General features: G+C 35.3%; 1 protein-coding gene across 2 annotated transcripts in view; it reads right to left on the bottom strand.

Moving 5' to 3' along the window:
- Positions 1 to 24,450, bottom strand: part of LOC121726471 (leucine-rich repeat neuronal protein 1-like) — a 198,682-nt gene that overhangs the window by 132,884 nt on the left and 41,348 nt on the right. The window contains exons 2-3 of one of the 2 annotated variants that reach the window (XM_042113891.1): positions 22,025 to 22,059; positions 4,995 to 5,043 (exon numbers count right to left, since the gene is read on the bottom strand). The gene's annotated coding sequence lies outside the window, so the exon portion shown is untranslated. The remainder of the gene's footprint in view (positions 1 to 4,994; positions 5,044 to 22,024; positions 22,060 to 24,450) is intronic. The other variant, XM_042113968.1, reaches the window with a different exon arrangement.

Below are 24,450 nucleotides of genomic sequence, written 5' to 3'. Positions count from 1 at the left end.
TTGTTTATTGCATATTAAAATCGGAAAATGATACTTATCGTTTTTTGAATTCAAAGAGAAAAAAAACCTTCACTATCATTAGTGAAGGTTTTTTTTCTCTTTTAAGTTTTATATTATTGTCTTTACTTTCAATAAAACATAGTACTGCTTCTCTACGCGCTAAACAAACTCTATCAGTTCTCTAACAGTACCTATCTGTTAAAAATGCAGAAGTACTGAACGCACCAATGTTATTTAGCTCGAATGAAGGTTGGCAGGCTGACCTACATCTTTGCGAATTTAAAAACTAATTTAACATGTGAACTGAAAAATGCAGGGTTAAATTTTTGGCAATCAGCCACATGTCCCCGTGACATCTGACCTTCCAATTTAACGAGGTCTGTCTATTTCTACCAGCTGAAAATTGACATGTTTTGTGTTTCATCCTGTTGTAAGTTCATGTCTCTACTATGTACATTTTTAAACGAGTGTGTGTACTTTGCAGCGCAGAGTGACTACATACATCCTGAATCCTGATACATCCCGGTTCATCTGTTCCAAAGGCGCGCAATGAGGATTGAAATTTTAATTGCCTCAAAACAAAAATACCACGCTCCCGCTATATCCGACAAAACAGGCGACTCGTTAGTGAAACGTAAACAGTGAATGTGTCTTTCTGGCGAACCCGTTCATCAGTCTGGCAGTCATCGTGTCAATACGTTTTACGCAACGCAATTACGTAGGATCGCACCCACATCAGGGCTGCCGTGCCGCATCATCAATCATGATGCGAGGGTAGATACATCGCCTAGCTTGACGTTACGTTTGAATTTAGAACTGTTTTTTTTTTTTCATCCTTAATTTTTTCAACCTATTCAGCGTGAACCTTTTCATTACTTTCTTTGCGCGTTTTTTGGAAAGGTATATTTAAAATTTTCATACCGTTATATTTACAAGATCAGAATGTTAATGAAGAGAATTAATGAGTTCTATAACATAACGTCAATAAAAGCTTTGCAGTAATCTATTTCGACGTATTCAAACTTAACATATTAATGTTCCGATTACAAAATTGCGGTGAATACTTCGAGCACATTAATTCGGCCCGTTAGTATTTAAAACTGGGTGTTAAATATTTCGGCGGCGGCTCGTCTGCCGATAGCGGCTCTAAATTTTCATTAATAAACATATTTTAGATTAAACAATTAATTAAAGGCCTTCGGTGCTCATAAAGTGCGATAAATCAACAGCATAGCTCCACGTAGCGGTATTCGGGAGTGGCATACTTCGTTACGTGCCGGGGAAGACACGATGTCAACACGACCTATTAATCATAGCGGTTTTAATGTCAGATGTATCTTTGATTCATTAACAATGTCGCTATACGGGAATATTAATTGTATATCATAATATCAAAGCTATACGGACTTATTAATGAGAAATAACGTGAATATGTTGAAAGGCGGGAGAGTTAAGACTATCAGACGCTGCGGTGTGTCAGTGTCTGTTATTTTATTTAGTTTAACGGCCTGTTTCACCACTTTCTGATAAAGTGCCGAATAGGCTATATACAGCTTTTTGACAGATTCTCCATACTTCATCTGTCAAGTTAAGTGGTGGATAGCCTATTCGGCACTTATCAGGAAGTGGTGAAACAGGCCCTTAATGTGCTTTCTGTCCCATTTCATGTTTAAATAAATAAATCTTTATTTCAACCCATCAACAGGTCATATTTTTAAATTACAATTAAATGCCAAGTGCCAAGTCGACAATTCTAAAGCAAATTTTATATGGCTTTATATCTCTTATAAGAAAACTCCTCGCATCCCATTCAAATAGCAATATTAGAGAGTATCTACACATAACGAACTCCGCACTCCACGACCACGAAAGAAGTTTGCGAAACGTGACGAGACTAGCGCCGACGACTCCTCAAACATTCCCCGGGAAAGTATCCGAATGTATCATACGATTAAGACTTGCGAAACAGTTCCAACTTCCACATACAATAATTACGACGTTTTATGTTAAGTAAACGCGAGAGATATGATACGAATGTTCAAGTTGAGTACATTTAAACTCTTTATTGGGCTTATTATGTGCCTGCGTGGTATAGTAGTTTAAAACGTAGCTCTTGACTAATAGGTCGTGGATTCGATACAATTGTTGGAAAAATAATGATTCCGAGTTAGTTTAGGACAATGCAGAATGATCATCTGATATCTGAAAAGGCAGATGTATCACCGTTGGGATCGATATGAAAATAAAGTATGAGTCTCAGTAAATGTAAAGTACTTAAACATAAATAGTATAACAAAATAAATAACCATTAACAACTACTACCATAATAGTTGAATGAAAAGTTTGAGTAAAGAAAATCATAGTTCCATTATCATGAAAACTGTTAACTTGTGAACTATCCACCGGTATTAATTACTAGAGGCCCCGTAATATTTTAGCTCGCGTGCGGTAGCTTGATGTGAGCCGATACAAAGCACGCGAGACGCATGCGCTGCACCCCGCAGACTCTCACCAGTTACAGTTACTGATTCACAGATTAACTATGAATAACACTAATGCTGGAGAAAACTGAATGGTTCGTAGATGGCTCGAAGCAGGAAAACAAAAGATGTAAGTAAGTGCGTATGTTATCATACATCTACGTAATGTTATTATAACGTTACCTCATTAGATTGCTAAATGCGCAGTTTGAACATTGAAAGAAATTCAGAAATGCCATTTCAAAGAATGGTTTGAATATGTCAAGTCAATGTAGTTGCAAAAATAAATTCGTGGAACTCGAAACTTTAAAAAAACGGAAATGTGCTTGGGTATAAAAATAAGATAGATACATTATCTCCGAATAAAAGAAATACAAATTGAGAATCAAATTATTTCACGGTAATCATTTAACGAATGGTAAAATAACGATGCCAATTAAAAAGACAAGGCGGTTTACGGACGTTCTGAAATTAAACGTCGATTCGGAAAAAACAGCGAAACTGAAAAAGGAACGAGGAATTTAATGAATATCTTTACGTATTTGTGATGTTTTAATATTACGAATATTTCAGACTGTTGTAAATGAAAATGGTCCGTTCATAAAAGAAAGCTAAATATTAACTTATATACGTTTAGAATTAAAATATTTGAATCATCAGACTATGATACTTGTTGCAGTATTTTATTTAATATATTTTAAAGTTACATATCTATTAAACTATAATTATTACAAATATTTTAATTTGACAATAAACGGCTACGGTTTATGTTTACCTACGACAAAAAATAAAGTTGTTAACTTGGATCAACAACTTAATATCAATGATTATGTAATCTTTGCTAAAATGATCTATTAAAAGCTATCAAACGTTCGTTAGTCTCATATCTTCCTCAATAAATCATAAATCAAGTATTAATTATTAAGGTCAAAGCATTTAGAATTCCACAATGAACTTATATCCAAGAAACCTTAAAAAAACTTCACAGAATATAATATTTGGGAGAAAAGTTAAACGAATTTCGCTACTGGCAACTCGATACTTATTAATAGGCCCTTCAGCGCGAAGTACACCGTAATAAGGAAAAAGACTAAGTTATAAATGTTTTCCTTTAGAAAATAAGATAAAAACGGCAGCACATCCCTGCGAATTGGCTTCGGACGAATTTAACTCGATAATTTCTGGTCGAAATATCACAAACAATAATCCCCCCCTCGTCGCGGGACGTCGGCCGGAAACGTTTTTGATGCACGACAAATTTTATCAGGAAATAGATTCACCCGAAGTATTCTTATATACAGAACAACGGAACTTTTCCCTTTGTTGAACATTAGGTATCGTTTTTGTTATTGGGGTATTTGTCAAAGACGTAACATTCGACGTATCAGCTATAAATTACGACCGTGAGTTGTGTAGAGCGCAGGTATATTTTGCGAGAATTGAAAAAATATAAAAATTAATTTTATAACAGCTTATTTAAATTCGAAATTAATAATAAAACAATGCATAAAGTCGGTTTGAAAAAGACACAACATCGTGCAGGGATGTTATACCATCAGCTCAATAGTATTAGTAATCGCCGAATTAGTCTGGCAACCGGACTCCAGTTAAATTCTAGTTTGGCAATATTTAAAGCCGAAAGTGTAACCGATAGCGATCGGCCGCCCAATACTCTAATACCGGTAATGGACGCGTTCGATTTGCCGAGTCGTTTGCGCGATAACGAGAAACGTCGCGTTGCGACTATCGTTTTGTGTGCATCGAAGATTGCCGCACTGGATCTTTCACCTTTTGAGCTCGGTTGTGGGAAATGGTTATACGAAATCGCAGTTTTGATAAGGCTGCAAACGATTTGTATTTAAAATACTGTAAATGTTAAAAGCTAGCAATGTCTGGTTGTATGTTATGGTAAAAGATTAGGGTTAGAAATTGCATTCGATATATTCGATAGAGAAGATAAAAAAAAAATTATAACGCATCGCTAAGTGATATGGCACCTGTATTGCCTTATATCAAATCCGATAGATTTTTTAGACTGTGAGATTTCCAGTTCAGTATCCAGAAAAATTACACCTCAGAAATATCACAGACCAACATAATAAAAAAAAAATAACTGCTTAGTTTTTTCGGAAAGCATTCAACAAAAATTACAACATAACATTTTGGAAGTCAAACATTAGATTGTTTTCCTCGCAATTCCCCAAATGTAAGGACTTGTCCAGAATGTTTAGCGTCTACTCCAGCCACCTTCCGCAATTCGCCTAACATACGCTTCGATTTGTTCAAAGATTGGAGAGCTCTACTAAAGCGGAGTAGAGATAAAGCTGTCTCCCAGATCGAAGAATGAATCCTTTCCCTCTATCCCGAATTACTGGGACTTTATTGAAGATTATTCTATTCTATTTTATATAAAAGTTTATTCGCAGCAAAAATATAATTTTATAGAGATATAGTAAGAAACGTTTTTAATTCGTATTCTTTTCTAGTTAAAATTAAAATGATTGGAAAACTTACCAGGAAGGATATATTTTCAGAAACAGCGTAATCATTCCCGCTATAATATCTGCAACAAAAAATTCACTATTAGGTACAATTTTAAATTACAATCTATGTATATAAAAATGGATTTTTAATTGTGTTAGTAACGCTTAAACTCGAAAACGACTGAACGGATTGGGCTAATTTTAGTCTTAAAATATTTGTAGAAGTCCAGAGAAGGTTTTAAAGTGACACGAAGTTCACCGGGACAGCTAGTTACAATATAAATCAATTAAAATTCATAAACATAACATAGATTCTAGTCGATTGACACCTAAACGATACGCTTAAGTGATAGAAAATTTGTCGCGATCGTGATGAACATAAAATATAATACTACATAGGTAGTTTTTGTGCATCAGCAAGTCGCGTCGTTTCGGTTTGGTATGAACATTAAACAGGCCCTTAGGACGAAACTGAACACCTACCCACTACTACTACCTTTATAAGTGCTTACTCGACCAACTTTCTATTCACGTCTATAAGATATGCCAAAAATATGGAATAAAACTTTCTCTAGAATATCAAAAGCAGACGTTATCATTCATCTCGTCGTAAAATCGGCCGAATCACGTTTCGGCCCTACGTGGCTCTATCTTACCAGGCATGACATATTGTCAGCCAGTTATCTCATCCCATTATGGAAAGTACTAAGTATTTAAGATAGTTTTGCATTGCAACGATGCAGAAAGACATGCGAGTTACAAAATACGATATTTGCTAGTACATAATACTATACTAATAAGTGACATAAAATTATAATATGTACAGAGATATAAAAATAATATGCTTTTATTTTATTATATTTAAACGTTATATTATTAAAAAGTTCACATAACCTTATTTTAAATCTCGCGGACAAATATTGAATAGAAATGAGATTCATTTTAAACAGTAATATTTTCTATGGCCGATAACTGGAGCAAATGCAAAACAAATGGCTCCATTTTGTGGAGTTACTTTTGCAATCTCAAACATAAATTGTATAATATATTTTCGATTTATTCTAAGTATCTACCTAGAATTCCAACAGTAATACCAGCGATAAAACATAATACTAGACGCTGTCCTCAAGTTCGTTGCGCTTACCAATTTTCATCCAAATCGGTTCAGCGGTTTAAATCGTGAATAGGTTATAGAAAGAAAGGTAGACAGACATATATGTATATTCAGACAGATTCATTTAATCTAGATATAAATATTTTTATCTAGTCTTTTGACATAAGCTCCAACCGACTTAATAATAAAATCTATTAAAAGAATACTTTTAGTTCTCTTTTATGCCGCTTCATACAATTCAAAGGTTTGAATAAAAATATCTCATTGTGTATTGTGATAGCGTCTATTATCTCAGCCAGTCACAGATCTGTCACCTTTATAGCATCCTAACAATGCAGAGCTGTATAAGTGTATACTAAGAGTATGTACGCTACGTAATCTAGATGATTCGCATTCTCACGCGCCTTTGTAGAGAAAAATATGCTTGTCCCAGTTTATGTATATTGTAAAGTTATTTTACAGCGCGCTACATGTTTACGTTAAGATATAAGATGTATTTACTGAACAAACCACATCATTCGAAGACAATTTTGTATTTAAATTTGGAATTTAGTTCGATAATCCAAGAGGCGGCCGTAACAAATGACTGCGTTAGTAATAATTTAAATTAGTCGGGGAAGCAAATATTATTCTCATCAGAAACTTAATCTCGCGATATTAGACAAATCCCGGTCAATCCCGGATCCCGGGCGGACGCGGGACTCGGGACTAATGTCGCGGCGCCCGGACAAATAGTCCCGGGATTAGCGACGCCTTGATTAACTACACTAAGTGGCGTTGTTTGCTCTTGTTTCGCTATGCGCCCCTGGTAGTCCAGACGAGGGCATCATTTTAATGATTTGTTTGAGTTGCCATGGATTTTCTCATTGTTTTTACCGTCTTAAAGATAAAAGGCTTTTCTGTCCTTATTTATACCTTACCATTTAATTTATGTGATGTGTGATGATCTAGGACCTAGATATTACAAGATATTACAAGGTACGGTAAATACCAAGAAACACACTGACAATAATAATATTATGATCTATTCTATAATCCATACCTAGAATATGTTATAAAAAAACATGGTAGATACAAATATAAATCATCTACATAATATTAACTTTCTATAGTATATCTAAGTTAATCTAAGTTTTAAAACGTAGGTCGATGCTACTGAACTTGTCTGACAGAGTGCTCGTAATTCTCAAAAGTAAATGTTTTTGGATTAATTAAACCAACACGATTAAATTATTTTAATGACATGTCTTTCAAGAAACCGTCTCCAAAAATTAAAAGGTAAAATTCGTTAATTAACATAAGACAGACTTTGAGAAAATTCTAGGTACATTTTACAAACGTAATTAGCACTAACTTAGTAAGTTAGTAATAAATAAAATGAGCAGAAAGTCTAACATTTAAATATTTTAATTAATAATATTATTCATAAATATACGTATTTGCTGTCAGCTAAATCTTTTATTTAAGACGATCTTTTGACCGCGGCTTCGCTCGCGTTAAGAAGTATTATTATATACAAACTTTCATCACCAATTTTAACCACTTGGAGGTAGAATTGATCAAAATCCTTTCTTAGCGGATGCCTACGTCATATCATCTACCTGCATGCCAAATTTCAGCCCGATCCGTCCAGTGGTTTGGGCTGTGCGTTGATAGATCACCATGTCAGTCAGTCACCTTTGAGTTTTATATATATAGATAGACGAGAATGCTACGAAGTACCTGCGTGCACATTTTTAATATAAGGTCTGACTAATAACTTGCTAATAATATAATAGTGTCTTGACTGCGATGATGAACAATCACGTTAGGCGTACTTTACGTACGTACTTTATTAAATCTACAAAGCCTAAACTAGGCTAACACAGAAAACTAGGATTTAGAGCTCATTTTAAAAATATTTCTACAGACTTCTAAATAAATATAGAAAATAGAAGCTGTATTTTAATTAAAAGAGAGCGAAAAATAAATGTATTTGCAGTAATACGATAAAAAGAGCCTCGGCTCGTTTGGAGTAGTAATTGGTATTAGTGGACAAGGCGGACGGCGGGCAGGATGCTGTAATCTGTTATACGGGCCGCTCAATGGACAAATTAAGGAGTGATGCGGCTGAGAAAGGGCGATAGGGAGCGATACCTGAAATTGATGCGATAATCGCCCACTGTTTATTCTAACTTCGATACCAATTTATTGGTGCTATTATACCGTTTCGTGACTACAACAATTCCCCGAAAGGTGCGTCAGTTCTATTATTGTAAATAGTTTCGCGAACTTACGGCTCTATAAATATGACATGAAACATCGGGATTAGAGGATCACCGGCGTTGCACTTTTTGCAGCGTTTGATGTTAAATGTATGACAGCAATAAATCAGATCGCACGATAAAACAAAAAAGCATCGTATGAATTGTATCATGTATGAATTGTATGATACGCGGCAACATGGGAATCGCATCCAGGAAATCCGTCCCGGCGGCCCGTTACACTTGCATCACTGCGCTAACGGGATCGCAGTACATTCACATACACTCAATTATAATACCGGAACATAGATATTGCTTTAATTCCATAATGATTGTACTCCACAATGGAACGCCACGCGCCGAGACCCCTCGCTGCGATCATCCGACGAGTACGCGGAGCTCTCCCTACGCCGGACGATCCTCCGTAATATGAAGACTTATATCGAAGTCATCGCTCATATTCTTTGCGGTGTCACGACTGGCTCGAGGCCTAATCCAATTTGAAAAACCCGACCGTTTTACGAAGTCCGGTTCATTTGAGGGGCGCTGTACTCTAGCTGTGGTACTAAAATCGAGCGCGCGGCGTCTTTGAGGTGCGCGAGGGCGCATTGACCGCCCTTTTAAAATATTCACCTCTTTGAATATTTTCAGCGGCCGACACACCAGCTCTTTTATCGTAAGCCTGCATAGAGTGCCATCGGAGAACGCAATTAGCGATCGCGAAGTACGCGGCTCCTTTGCCTCGCTTTTATCTTACTTAAAGTTACCTCATTTTAATAGGTCCTACTTAAGTACGAGCGGGTTCTGTATGCACATTTAAAATTAAATAACTAATATAATATGTCATGCATGACGACGGTAACTTATATTTAAAATATAAGTTGGCTTTGCGACGTCAGTTCTTAGAAAGTTTTGTAAACTTCCTTAACATGGTTTATGAAAAGCAACGAACTCAAGACTATAATCAAGGCGAGCGAAGCGAGCCCTAGTGTCTTTCACAACCTGAGCACTTTTGTGGTACACTTTACGGAAAAACTATCACGCCTATTGATTTGTGTATACGTGTTATCATCGGTCAGTCAAGGTTTGTTTACTAATAAAATAATTAAAAAAACTGCCTTAAATATTATTATAACGTAGCTCGCAGAAAAACGACCCGAGCCTTCACAAAGCTCGGCTTTTTGCTGGTATCATTATTGTTGATACGAAATTAGATATTAATATCTTAATGTATTTTTTTAAATTTCATTTTAACCTTACCTAACACAACATTAAGGACAGAGGTAAATACTTACAATCCCTCACCAATATATTGTGTGAAACACTAACCCATAGACCAAAGTTTTATTTAATTTTCGGCGTCAATATAATCAACATGAGATGATGTCGCACCAACATCGTCTGCGGCTCGCATTAACAAATTGATGTGAAGTCACAGGTACGGAACACTTATCGTAATTAAAACCTCTAAAGATTTGCAGCGAACATTCGGTTTTTGCCGCAATTTCCCTTTGCCGGTTATCGCTACGTTTTAGCGCTCCTGATTTCGGTTGGAGATTTTCAATTTCACGAAAGACGTAAAAGTAAATTGCAAAACCGAAACTATCTAAGCTTAGCCCGACGCTGACTCTAATTAAAGCTAAACTACACATGGCACGGCCCCATTTTGGTCACTTAATTAGTAAATGACATGTTAAATGTTTTTAATATAAAAAAAAAAAACTACCAAAATGTAATGCCCAATTAAAAATTAAACTTTTGCTTTTTAAATTAGGAATTTACGAACATAGTATCGGACTCGAATATACAGCCATAAGTTTGTGTGATCTTGATAAACATATTTAACGGTCGTACTATAAAAGATTTAAACACCTGTTGAACAGTTGATTAGGAAAACAATCAGTACTTAATGGTCTCAACACAACTGTTCAATAATTAATCAATAGATGTTTAAATCTTTTGTAATAAGACCGTAAAACTATTGTGTCACATGATAAAAAAATGTGAATAGCATAAAATATAATGATGAATTTAAACACACTCCTCCCCAACTATGGATCCAGAGGATCAAATTTTGAAATGTAAAGCACTGTTTGAGATTCGTGTATGGAACAGTTCAAATAAAAGGAGCGAATAACGTGTAAAAGTGCTAAAGCTATTTACATGTTTGTAAAATGTACCCAGCGCGGAATAGCGGGAAACTTAAAAGAAAATAACTCGAGATTCGCTATTTTCTTAACGTTCAACATGTTACTTTATAAATAACGTACACGTTTATTCCATTTGACTTTTATCGTGGGTTTTCAGAGTCCTTAACTCCTTACCTTATCTTATAGATCGCAGAAAAACCATGCTAACGTCTTACAGGACTCGGTGACTTCTATACATTGTCGCTTTCTTCATAAAATTAAGAAATTGCATTTTTAACGGACACTGGCCCATCACATTTTCCTACATTAGGAACAAGGTGGTACCACACACCATATCTTTTATGTTTCTCAACAATCTTCCTTTCACGTAAACGAGTCCTGAAATTAATATTACTCTACAATCTGATAGTAAAATTAACATTTGAAGGCTTTTTTGTCCGTACAATTTTTGTTGTATTTCCACATTCGCTTTTCCACATTTTTCTTTATCTCAAAATTAAATTAGCACGACAATTTAGCTAGTACGACTTCGTAGCAGGTGCTTCCAAAATAGGCTACAAAGTCATGTTTTTACTGCAACTATATAAAGAGGTATGAGTCATGTCAACAATTTTCCGCGCCGGCGAGCTAAGACGTAATGGCCGTTTGTAAACTACATTTTGTAGTATTACATCATTTTGCCGCCTTTACACGTCCTAGCTTTATACTAGCAGAGATGCGATATATTAAAGCACGTCACACCCATAAATGTTTATAATCTGGCGACGGTTGTACAATGCAGCATTAATGCTTCGTTCTTTGTTCGATCCAGGGGCTCGATTCTCATCCCTCTAAAGTCTATAGATGGCTCGTACACATACCATAGTTGAAATATCGTATTGCTTGTGAAACGAAATCGATTCGTAGCTTCGACGAATGTTCGTATAGGAATCGGAGCCTGTTCTTACAATGTTACACCTTTGCGACGAAATACGAAACGTATTAGATTGTGATAAGAGAGTACAAGAGTTAGTCACGCACTTCAGTTTTATGTTATGAGCATTGGCATTATCGCGCTTTGTGATGATAAATCTAATGGTCTATAAAAGCACTTTACCAAATACCGAGTAATAAACGATTTTCATAAATTTTTATTTGCCGGTGTCTTCTAACTGATACTGGTAATAAGTTTCTATTGCATAGCGACTTCGGTGTGGAAATTGGAGATCAAAGATTTTTTACTTTAACATTTTTGTGGCACAATAACCTGTACTTAAATTTAAACCATAATATAATTTGTTAGTCAGCCCGTCCATGATAGTGCATACACAAAGTGGGTTAAAACTTAAAGTATTAATCTGACTAATAGCTCCGGAACACAATATTCCCCCAACGCACGGGCAGGGTGACATGGCATAGATAAAGTCGTAATTAATTTTTTCCACTGACAACACACAGTTGAAGGTTTAAGACCCTTTCTCTACATTGGACCCTGATGGATGACCACGATTGCCACCATGATTGCGAAACGTCGATCATGTGCAATCATAGATAAATACCCATTATTAGAAATCGCTGGTATTGGTAAATAATGTGTCTACTAACTATAATATTGTTCTAAAAGTTTGCAGTCATGGTTTTAAAGAGGTACTCTACAATTACAATTTAATACATATTATAATTGAGTATAGTTGTTGTTTGCTCTTAATCTTTCGCTCTCATATCTCTGTCTGGGGAACTATAAAAGGCTGGAGACTAGTAATATCTCTGTGGTTATTCTGTGGTCAACTGTGCGCGAGTAATTTGTGCGTCATCTTAACGAGACGGTCACGCGTCCGGCACGTTAGAGGCGTTCCGTGTCAAAACCAACAGTTTACCTCGTAATTACGCTACGGGGTCATCGAACTCTGAAAAAAATGGCCGCACATTTGTGGCGCATGTGTCCTCCGTCCTCGCGGGTTACTTTAACCGCTTTTGATACCAACTTCGTTAAGGGGAGATTACTAAATAAATTTAGACAAGTTGCCCCGAGTAGGAAGTTACCGAGCTAAGTAGAAGCACATGCAAAGTCATAAAATGCCGTCAAATGTAATTTGAGTACATTACGGGGGTGACTAAAATGGTGCAAGTTTTATGGAGTAATATTTTCAACACGCTGCGAGTTGTTACAGTAAAAGCCTACTAACGTTTAAATTTTCCTACACAACCTACCTACCAAAGAAATAAACAATACTAATATTAATATAAAAAAAATACATTTTTTCTCTTATCCGTTTACGGGAAAAATATGAACTTGTCCTTCTATCCAGAAAAATCTGAAATTATATTTTCATTCATTCTATGAAATCGAACAAATATTAATTTCATGAATAGAGCTATCAACTAGTTCAAAAGCAATTTAGTTCTAGAGCTTAATAACAGTCGGTGTTAGTTTTAATCTTTACGATTAATATCGTTAAAAGGATTGGAACGGAGAATTAGAATTTGATTTTGTCAATTAGGTTTCTAACAAATTCATCCTTTTGAAACGTGTAAATCTACCTTTAATTTATCTTCTTTTTGTGAGTAGGCACAATGATAATTCTCTGCGGGTAGAGGAGACAGGAGACATTTTCCTTAATGCAATAAGTAAACTCAAATCTTAATGAGCATACCATTTTTTCTTTGAGATGCGGAATCATAAAAATCAAGTTAAAAGTTTAAGCCGGGCAAGGGATTTTCACTCGTATCTCACTGTATATAGAGTTTAAACTGACATTTTAAGCTACGACGAGAGGAGTTAAGAGCTAAGGTCACATGACGTAATGGAACCCACTTAAGATAACGCAGACACAAAGTAATGCAGATTATAATAAAGAATCATGTTTTATTTGGATGAATAATTAACTACTTGATAAAACAGTTTAAGCAGCGTCAACACACTGGCGTTATTAAGTAGTTTTACCACTACCTCTTAAGGAGTAAGCACACTGAGACGGGCGGTGCCGGGGCTCAGCGTGCCGGGGTTCATCGCAAAAATCCGCCTCCATACAATTTGTATGGAAGCGGAAATCCGCTGCGCCCCGACACAGTGTGCGATACGCGCATCCGCTTCTAAATAAATAAGTTAACACGTTAAGCTAGTAAGTAAACGTATTAGTAATCTATGTTAATAATATTATGCTTTATTACAAGATGTCCAGCTTTTTATCTATTCTGACCTCATCTTGAAGTGCCTCAAACAAAGCCCTATAAAATAGACTTAGGAGTGGAATACCTTAAAACATCATGAATTTGCGCGTTCACCGCTATAAAACCCTTCTTGTCATGTGTGGGCCTTTTTATACTTCAATTACTTTAACAGCCCGAAAAAACTGCTGTCGTACAGTATTATGGAGCCGTAACGTCGTAAACGTCGTACGTTATGTTGCTCCTTCTCATTCAACAAGATTGGTTTCTGTCTACTTTTCCATTTCACATAATTGTTATACTACAAAGTAAAGTTAACGCTGCCGCGCAATTTGTAAACGCAGTAAAGAACATGTCAAAGGTTTCGAGAAAAACGCGGTCAAAATTGAAATGTTATTTTTGGTTGCCTGCACTTTGTTACTCAACCATTAGTAAAAATATATATATGGGTTCAAAGAGCGAATTTAGAAGATGAAGTGGATATTAGTTTTCTGCTTTTTGTTTAATGTTTTGTGTGTAAAATATCAAAAAAACCGTTTCAGTTATGGCATCGCTTAGTTTTCACTCGGTACTCAACTACTCATAAATGCAGTAAATGTGTTTCTTACTGCATTTATGTGTAGTTTCCTGTACTTACGGCATATATATGAGATGATTCAATGTAATAAAAATCCTACACCATAATATATATGCCGTATTTTAACAGGTTACTGCATTTATGAGTAGGAACATGAACTGAAATAACTCTTCAATACTATTTACTGCACAGTAATATTACAATTATACAGCGTTTATCTTATGTCAATGCCGCTTTCACGTTGAACTTTACCAAATTAGTAATGAGTACAAATAATTTAAAGGACACAAGGAAAACAAATAATTACTGGAATTTCTTAATTTAAGAAATCACAGACTCAATCCATTGTTAAGACATTGAAAGTCAAATATGTAAAAACAAAACAATCTCTCTTCTCGAGATGTTATAATATATTATTGTACTTTGAGCATCTTAATTTCCTTACAGCTTTAGCTACATACTACTATTTAAAAAAAATAACGGACTTACTATTTTAAATCTAATCTATTTAAGTCTTACTATTTTTAACACATGTCTTTGCACTCTAGTGGCTGTAAAAATATAATAAAAAGCATTTATAGGTCTACCAGGATCTGATGGCAAAAAGTGAGAAAAGAAATTGTCTCTAGCAATACCGGGGTAGTTGTAATAAAACATTTTTATCAATTTTTTTCCTTATAACGGCTGATTCTGTGTGTGAAACATGCAAATATAAAAAAAGTCGGCCACGTGCGAGCCAGACTCGCGCACGAAGGGTTCCGTACCGATACAGAGCGAAAATAGGCTAAAAAATTTGTGTTTTTTGTTTGGGAGCCCCCCTTTAATTTTTATTTTATTTTAATATTATTATTAAATATTAAAGTACACATATAACAAAAGAATGTATAAAAAAGAGCGAAGGAGCCCCCCTTAGATATTAATTTTATTTATTTTCGGTATATTTTGTGGCAACAGAATAAATACACAATCTGTAAAAAATTCAGAAGTCTAGCTATAGCGATTCTTGAGATACAGCCTGGAGACAGACGGCCACGTTGGGTCGGAACTCGGAACCCTTAAAATTTATCCAATTATCAAGGATATCTTTTTAAATTCTGCCATCAACATTTGCCATCAGATTAAGTAAGTTATCAATGTGACATCAATGAAGCAATTGATACCTACCTATACCTAGATAATTATATCAGTTAAAAATTAAAATTTCAAAAATGCTTACAACAATTTTTTTTTATAAATATTTGAGATGTAAAGCCCGGGCACATATTCGTGTCTGCTGATAGTTTCCACCACCAAGTGGAATTGTCATTGCAACGCATGAAGAAAGTCTACGATTTTAATTGAGTTTGATTAACAACATGTACTTAGATTTTTTTAAGGTTAAAAAAATATATCTAAATGGTATATTCCAGAGCCCACTCTAAAATTACAAATGAAAGGAATATCAGAAGCCACGAAGAATGCAATTACATAATGTTCCTCTAATGCCCGAAAATAGAAAACGGTTTTGGTATAATTGGCTGGTAATACTAAAACTAATTCATTTACATTTTAAATAAATATTTACAGACTATAATAAGTATTTATTTTCAATGCTTAAAAAAATGTTGTAAGCACTTTTTGAAAATTTTATTTTTTTTAACTACATAATATTTAGGTATAAGTACGGTTTTTGATTTATTGATCTCACATTGATAACTTACTTTTAAATGCTCTTTATTATATTTTTACAGCAACTAGAGTGTAAAGACCTGTGTTCAAAATAGTAAGACTTAAATAGAATAGATTTAAGATAGACTTAAGTCCGTTATTTTTGAGTTCATGTCATTAAAATAATAAACGTATTTAAGGTAAACCAATGCGCACACATACTATAAATGCCGTTATTGTCATTTAGTGCGTTTGTAACATTTTGCAGTTAAAACAACACTTCGGTGAACCTTAATATGTATGCAGTACAATTGTAAAGTACTGCATTAATGTTAAGTACTAGTCATCTGTTTTGACCACGGAAACATTTTTTTTAGTGCTTAAGTGACCTTACTGCATGTATACTATGTGCAAGACTAAATTAATAATTTTAGAAATATAACAATAATTACGTAATTGGCACATACCGCATATTTGTTATGTTGCTTATTCAGTAAGCATGGGTTTTCACGTAAAATTAAGTTTTTGAGTACTCTTACTGCGGTTACACTAAGTACATAAATCTTAGGTCTGCTTTTTACTGCATTTATGTTAATATGGTTTGGCTTTTGTAATAACGATAGGAAAAAATGATTTTTTGATAATTATAGAGCTAAACGTCAGCATCTCGAATATCTAAAACAACCATAAACGCAGTAAGTACAACTTACTGCCGCACAATTCATAAACGCAGTAAGTACAACTTACTGCGTTTATGAATTGTGCGGCAGAACGGCGGTGTACATTTGACGTCGAATAACAATGTCTTAAAATAACTAATAGAATTTAATCATAGTTAAATTCTATTAGTTCTTAAAATAACTAATAGAATTCAATCAAGTTAATACTTAGTACTTAGTAGTAGGTGCGTAGTTTACTAAGTTATAGGTCTACCAGAATCTGATGGCAAAAATGGAAAAAAGAAATTGACACTACCAATACCTACTGGGGAAATTGGAGCAAAACGTTTGATACTTTTTTCCTTATAGCGGCTGATTCTGTGTGTGATACACGCAAATGTAAAAAAATATCCAATATTAAGAATATTTTTGAAAATCTCCCATCCAAATTTGCCATGAGATTCTGGTAGACCTATAGTTAGTACTAACTACTAACTTATAATGATTAATGTAACAATTAACCTTCGTCGCAAATGATGTGTGTGATAACTTATAAGTTTGATTTTTGTCGGTTCATGGCATCGTAGCTTTATCTTGTTAAGTTGATGCTAAGTAAGTTAATCGATATAAGTACAAATAATACATTTTATTATCAAATTAGGGGGCATATGCGCAAAAGGGCAAAAGCTAATGCTTTAATTAGCGAAAACTCCAATTTCGATGCAGTTTTATCTTCTAAAGCTGATGTTTAGCAAGTTTATCGATGCACATAATATAAGGGTAACAAATAACACATCTCGAATGCACTCGATACAATCGATACTCGATTAAATCGAGTATCTAGCACGCGGCGGCGGCACGCAGCGACAGTACACGCAATTAACAGAACCGTTATTCAATAAGTCTCGTTTAAATTGAATAATCACTGATATTATCTCACTAAACGGTTTCTTTAGGGCCGGCTGTGTTGCGTTTACTATGTATTAGCCTAGAGGTGAAGGACTACATAGCATTCTAAACAGGTATTTAATTATATACTAGGTAACATTCAAATTAAATTTCAATTTGAATTACTGAGTGACACTATGACATGTCACATGAAGAAGTAAGAGGGCCTTAATTTATTCTTCGGTATTTAAAATACAGCCTTAAGATGTTGGTAAGTCATGAGCTTAGTTTGTCATGCCATACCTAAGTTAAGTATAGTTGAATGTGCTGATGATGACAGCGATCTAAGCAGTTTTATTGCCTTATTTCCCGACAGTGCGAACAATGCACAGGAAGCCCAATTATCATTGTTCACACGTCGCTAAGATTCATTAAGAACTGTCTTAACTAACAATTTCCAGGCTCCAAGAACGGATGTGTCTCATGAACGAATAAAGAGTCGCACGATGCAACGGTAAGTGCGATATTTCTCGAGATATTTGATATCGAGTTGCATCTTCTTCACTTCGAATAATATGCGTAATTGCTACCATACGTTTCCGAGTCGTGCTGATATAACACAAATCGTCGTTATTCAGCTTTATTCACGCTACAATAAATTATATTATTTGATATTTCAGAATTCAAAAATGCCGGATCGTTTTGATAAATTTTGCTCACAGAACAGACATTACCATTGTAAGCCACGAAAAAAATCATCTTCTTTGCATCTCAATCTGAATCAAAATTAAGTAAACCCCAACTTTATAATTTAATTTTGAGTAGCACACCTCGACATTTCCATGTAATTTCGGCGTCGACTGTACCACAGAATATATATTAGTAGTACCAAACTGTACGTACCCTCGTAAAGTTTCGTACACACGTAATACTAGCTGTTATTTACTGGGTAATGTCCCTCGCGTATTAGTACCGCCGAATCTATGTCTACGGAGCATCCCTTTTAGGCCGTGCGGTTTAATGTTCTAAAATATTTTACGGTGTCATAAAAGCATCGTGAGTAACGAGTCCCGATGGAATACAGCTCCGGGGGTCGTTAACAGCGTCCTTTGTATTTTGAACATTTTGAGCGTAGAACCAAACAAGAATCCACTATTTACAGCATATTAATTAGATTCGGAGTTATTTTGGTAAATTACAAAGTGTATTTTAAACTGCTACTCTCACACATAAAGTGTATATTAATATTAATAATTATTCTCGAACACTTTTTTGAATCGAATGAAATAATCGTAGGCAAAATGTAGGGCAAAAGTTAGTTGCGAGTTACGGCGGGATTGAGTCTGTAATCGATTTCTCTGTTTGCCCCCGCTGTTTGCTCGTTTGTGTCCGCTGATTGCGAACATCAATTGAATAATCACGATGGCCGCGTTTGCTCGTGGATGTATGCCATAATTAATGGGTCTTGATTTATCATAAAATTACATTAATGTTAAATAGCCTAACTGCAATTAGCGCTAACTAGTTTACATTATAGATGTGGTATAATTGGAGTAAGATTAAGTGGCTATGCCGCATTGCCGTTTGAGACATAACCTGACAGGTTTGCCTATACAGAATACTCAGAGCAACGCAACGTTAGGCAAACCAAACTAGCAATAATAGATAATATTTAAAATTATACCTTCTCTCTGCTCCTATGCCACATATTAAATGATAACAGTATAATATTATTATGTAATCTAAATTAGGTATTCCGTAGTCAAAATCATTTATAATTGAACCTTACGGCTTACCTGACCTATTAGGGTGTCTTTCAATACGATATTTTACAGTTGCAACACGAAATAAATAAAATTAATTAAATAAAACAAAATATTGTTTCGAAAATGAGTGACACGTGCCAATGCCCTAATCAGAATTCCTTAAACGTTTCCGGTTGTTATTCCCTGGACGGAGGCTTTTCCAAAACAGATCCGTCTCTATACAAATTATGTAGCTATTTAAATATTACTATTAGTATTTTTGTAAAATATTATATATATTTTGTACAGGTATGTGCAGTGTAAGAATGAGTAATATGCGTAACTCTACAATTACTGTCTTACATTTTGACATAAAATTTATCTTTTTTTTCTTGTTAACTTAAACAATTCCTAATTAAGTGAGCTAAGAAGCTGTGTTTCATCATATGTATATGTAAAGTATCTTAATTAATTAGTCAAAAGTTATAACTTATAACTTTTGTGTTGTCAAATTCATAAGCGTTATAAATATAAAAATAATAGCAAAACACATTATAATCAAGAATAAGTGCATAAGCGGTAACTCGTCAGGCGGCAGACGCTACCGCTGGATATCTGATATTCTGTATAATGAGGTCACGGCTTTATTAATAAATAATTTATCAGTTTTAACGAACAAAAATATTACTTTGGTCACGAAAGTAATGAAATTGTAGGTTTGAAGCTTGTTTGAAGCAAGGTTTCTTTTGCTTTACAAGTGCACGAGTACGAGAGAGACTGTACAAGTGTATACGTTGATGATGAATGAGTTTTAGACGAGTAAGCAGAGGCGAGGCAGAACCTATCGAAAGCATGCGAAAAAACTTTGATGTAAAATGAATTTTTCAATCATTCACGACTTCACTCCAAAAACGGATGTGCTATAAGTAATTGGAATTCCTCGAACTCCACACGATAGAGTTCTCAATGAGCTTTTGGCTTTCACAAAAAATACTCGCACACAGTAATTATTACTCGATTTGGAGTAAAACTATCGAGCAAATTCGTATGTGAGTACTTTAGCATTACATACATTTAAACGTCAATATTGGCAAATGGCATTACGAGTATTTTCCTAGTAGAAGATACTGGATGAGTAAGTAGTCGGTACCAATGTGAAAAATATCTTTTTTTTATATAAGTAATTGGAAAATATGTTTAAAGGCAAACGTACCTATTTCATGCGACGAAATAAACTTTCCGATGAAATTCAATAGGGGTTCTCTAAATTAAACAAATCGAAACAATCGACGAGGAGGGAATTCTAAAACGTCCAAACCGAAGATTGTTGTAAAATCCTCCGTCTTGCACAATCAGCTGGGTAAACGCAAAAATGTGCTCGATAAATAATAATCGGGAAATGCGCCAAATTAACTCGAACGTTGCCGATCTGCGCCGGCTAAACGAACGAGCCAATTAGGGACGCCTCGATAATGAGTTGTCAAAACAAGGATTTCATTACGCTAAATAATAAATGAAACCCCGTTTCACGTCAGCGTAAGGTCGTATTTCGGGCAGCGTAATTGCTCGATATTTTTGTTTAATGCCAAAGTTGAATTGTGAAAGTTCGCACACTTCGTTCGGATTTTAAAGTTTCGTTCTGTTCGAAATCCGACAATTAGGGAGTTGGAGGCCTGCGGCCGATGTCTGTTTCGATGGCAGAACAATACTTTGTGTTTGTGTTACAATTTGCAATATTCATACATTTCATTATTTTAACAAAGCAAAAGTTTAACCTTTCATCGTGGTATGGATTGTAAAATGCGCCTTAGAATAGTAATTATCTGGTCTTATTCGACAAGATCATCTATCTTGTGTGTGGTTTTTGGAGAGAAAAACCCGGTCAAGCTATTATATGTCTTATCCCTGTGTAACTGCGCATTTTTAAGTTATTGTCATTGGAAACCTTGGTTACGTACTATCAATTAATAATTACAGACTATATTTTAGAGCCACAACATAATAATATAATGTAGGTTATAACTACTATACCAATTCAAAGCTAATCTGCAAATCAAAACCCGAGCATTATAAGGCGGCTGGCGGGGCGGAGGGGCGGGACGGGGGGCGGGGTTAGTGCTAATCTCCAGGATAATTTCCCCCCCGTGATTGATGGAGACGAGTCCGGTATTAAGTGGGAATGTTATACTCATCTGAATATAACATTGTTCGAGATACAGATTTCTAGGATAAAGTTTAGTTCGGGTCTTATTGGCAGTTTACGAATTCGATTAAACCTGTTTCACTATTGCTTAGTAGGCGACCAATAGCTTATTCAGTTTTGCAGCTACGTACTGTATACAGTACGTAGCTGCAAAACTAAATAGGCTCTTACTCTGACGTAGTATACTGCGTCAGAGACCAGAGTCAAAACTTGAACATAACTAATTGTTTTTATTAGAGACCACGGATTTTGGTTGTCGTTTATTTGACTTCTTGTCTGTTGTCTACTGGGTAGCTCTGGGTCTTGGTAACGTAGATAACAATCTGCATTTTATTTAAAAGGTGAATATGAGGTTTATTCACGATAGCTATTTAAGTTATGCAACATGTGTGTTGCATAAATCGGAAGGGCTATTACGTAAAGCGGTAACCGGTCGCTCATAATATATTTTAATCGTTAGTCGAAATGAAATTCATTTTTGATTAATATCCGACCTATTAATAATTTTTGGTTTGGCGTGAATGTTTAAAACATTTCACTTTAGTAAAATTCTAAAAGATAAGGACTTTTTGAACGAGGAAACCTGTCAAGAATACTCCGAACTTCCATAAACACAGAAAAGGAAATACAAATGTACACAAATGTAATGCAAATTAAATTTAAGAGCCAGGTGGAAAAACGTACTCACAGAGATGAAAATCAGATATAAGGAGCGGGACCCACCTGCAAACAAACAAATATTTATACATTAGACGATTGAAAGCGGTCTTTACTTAGGACACTAAGTGGGTTACCATTGAATCTCGTTTCTTTGTATGTATCAAAAAGTTGTAAAGCCTCCTCATTCACGTGAGAGCGGCTTTCAGACGAATGTGAGCGTATTAGGTGTGGTACAAACACGAATTTCTATATAAAACACCACTCAATTGCGATTTGCGATAAACTTTTACTTTCAGATACGTAAATGTATGATTGAATTTGAAATAACGTTAATGTAATATACTGTAGCCATTTCCATATTTAGTATGATCATTTTAGTTACACGTCAATTTTTTTTCGAGACAAATCAAAAAAAGAATTTGTGACTTTACTTGTGTAGCAGTTTAGATCATAAACATAATAAACACGTCGTACATAATGTTACGATCGATTCCTTAATTGATTTTATTTTTGTTTTTCTCTCTGCATATAGGTATGACACGTTAAAGTTTTCTTCTTATACCAAACTTAGCTCAAACGAGGTTGAAAAAATAGGTCTCCATTTAAATAAGACTCTTAGCTTTACGGGGCAGCTTCGCTTCATGAAAATCATTTAGATGCAAGCTTAACGAGACGACATTTTATAATTCCGTTTAGCACAACTCCGCCATTGTTTGTGTGTCTATCTGACCTACATTTCATAATTACAATTGATATTTGCATTTTACTCAAAACATTATTATAACGAGACGCATAAAATGTAGAGTGACATGAATATTCACAGCACAAGTTTTTACTGTGGCATAATAATTATACTAGATGTAGTCTTTTTATGTTTAAGCCACCGTTATTAATATTATTATTATATCATATTAAAGGTAATATTTGGTCCAGCGTTTATTTCGTAATGTTAAGTTTTGCGGCTACAATACATTAGCGCAATAATATTTGAGTTAGTAGGTATCGGGGTTAATCTCATCCTGATTCATCTCCATACATTCCACGGAGTGTTAATAGCATTCAAGTGGATAACTCAGCATCATATCGATCTGCTCGTAGGACGGGACGCAGACCCGCCGCCACTCCAGCGCGTAATGTACGTCGCGATGACGCAAGTGTACGTTAGAACTGCACTCGAAAGATTAAGTGCTTAAACGTTTTACCCGGAATAAAAACGTACGGAAATATGGGACCATTTCAGTCGGTGCTTAGACTGTTTCATCAGTTGGGGCTAAACCTCGGCCATTTTTCGCAGTTAAAACTGCCGCTTTGGTTAAAAATATAGATGGATATTAAATACTATGACTTAAGTGTATCCTCAACACGGTTAAACCGATTTAGATGGAACTTAGTATGCCAAAAATTATTGGAGTTGCAGCGGGCAACATTTAAGGAGAGACTAGACGCGGTTGCGATACAATAATGTAACAATTCACCGTACAACGAACATTTCCGCGAATTATAATTTAATCATGTTAAGTTACACCGCTTTTCGTAACCCCATTATTATAAAGTTCCGTGCCATTACATCGTAGACACGCGTCGCCTGATTATAATTAGATTGAACCCGATTCGGAGGGTATATTGCCGATACTTCCGTATGAAGTAGTAGCACATGCCGTCACACGTAACATTATACGAGGCGGTTTTGTATGGGGACGGCGACGCGGCGCCCGCCTCGCCGCGTTTACACTGCAACCACAGAGTAAGGTAGAGAGTGAATTATTGCAAAAAAATTGGTATAAAGCAAATAAATAAGAGTATAGGCAGTGTGTGCTAGTGTGAGGTTAAAAGGTGAGGTACTTACCTGAGTTTAGGAATTTTAATTGTTATTCTCTAAATTTTTAACCGTAGGTATCTGATCAAATCCCACCAAACTCAAAAGTAGTTACCGTGAAATCGTCAGGAGACAGGCAAATTAGCCTTTATAAATAAAAATTTCACGTAACAAATCATAGCGCCTAATCACTCCAATACATTCACAAAATTCCCGGAACGGATAGCCAGATATTATTAACAGTAACGAGATCATTTCTGTAAACGCTTTTCCGAGAAAAAAGTCCTAAAATGTTCTAAATAAGTAGGTACCATCGAAGTAATTGATTCATAGGCAGATGGCGGACCTACTTATTACGGTCGCATTTTGTCACACCCAGCCAGACTTACATTCAATTGAAATAACTCGACCAAATAACGATGGTCCGTCAACTACCAATGAATAAATTTATTTGATGGTACGATTGAAACTGTACCTATCATTTATTCGCGACGGCTCTGTTTTTCTCACATCTTCGTGGAGTGTTGTATTACATCCACCGCAGATTCGCTGGAGATTTCAGCCGGCGTCGGGTATCCTGCGTAGTCAATAAGCTCTGCCCCGGGTGTCCTCCGTGGGAGGAATAAAAATTATACCGC

Source organism: Aricia agestis, chromosome 1 (assembly GCF_905147365.1).
Source record: "Aricia agestis chromosome 1, ilAriAges1.1, whole genome shotgun sequence".
NCBI lineage: Eukaryota > Metazoa > Arthropoda > Insecta > Lepidoptera > Lycaenidae > Aricia > Aricia agestis.
Note: the sequence above shows the minus strand (reverse complement) of the source record. Positions and strands in the feature narration are given on the sequence as shown.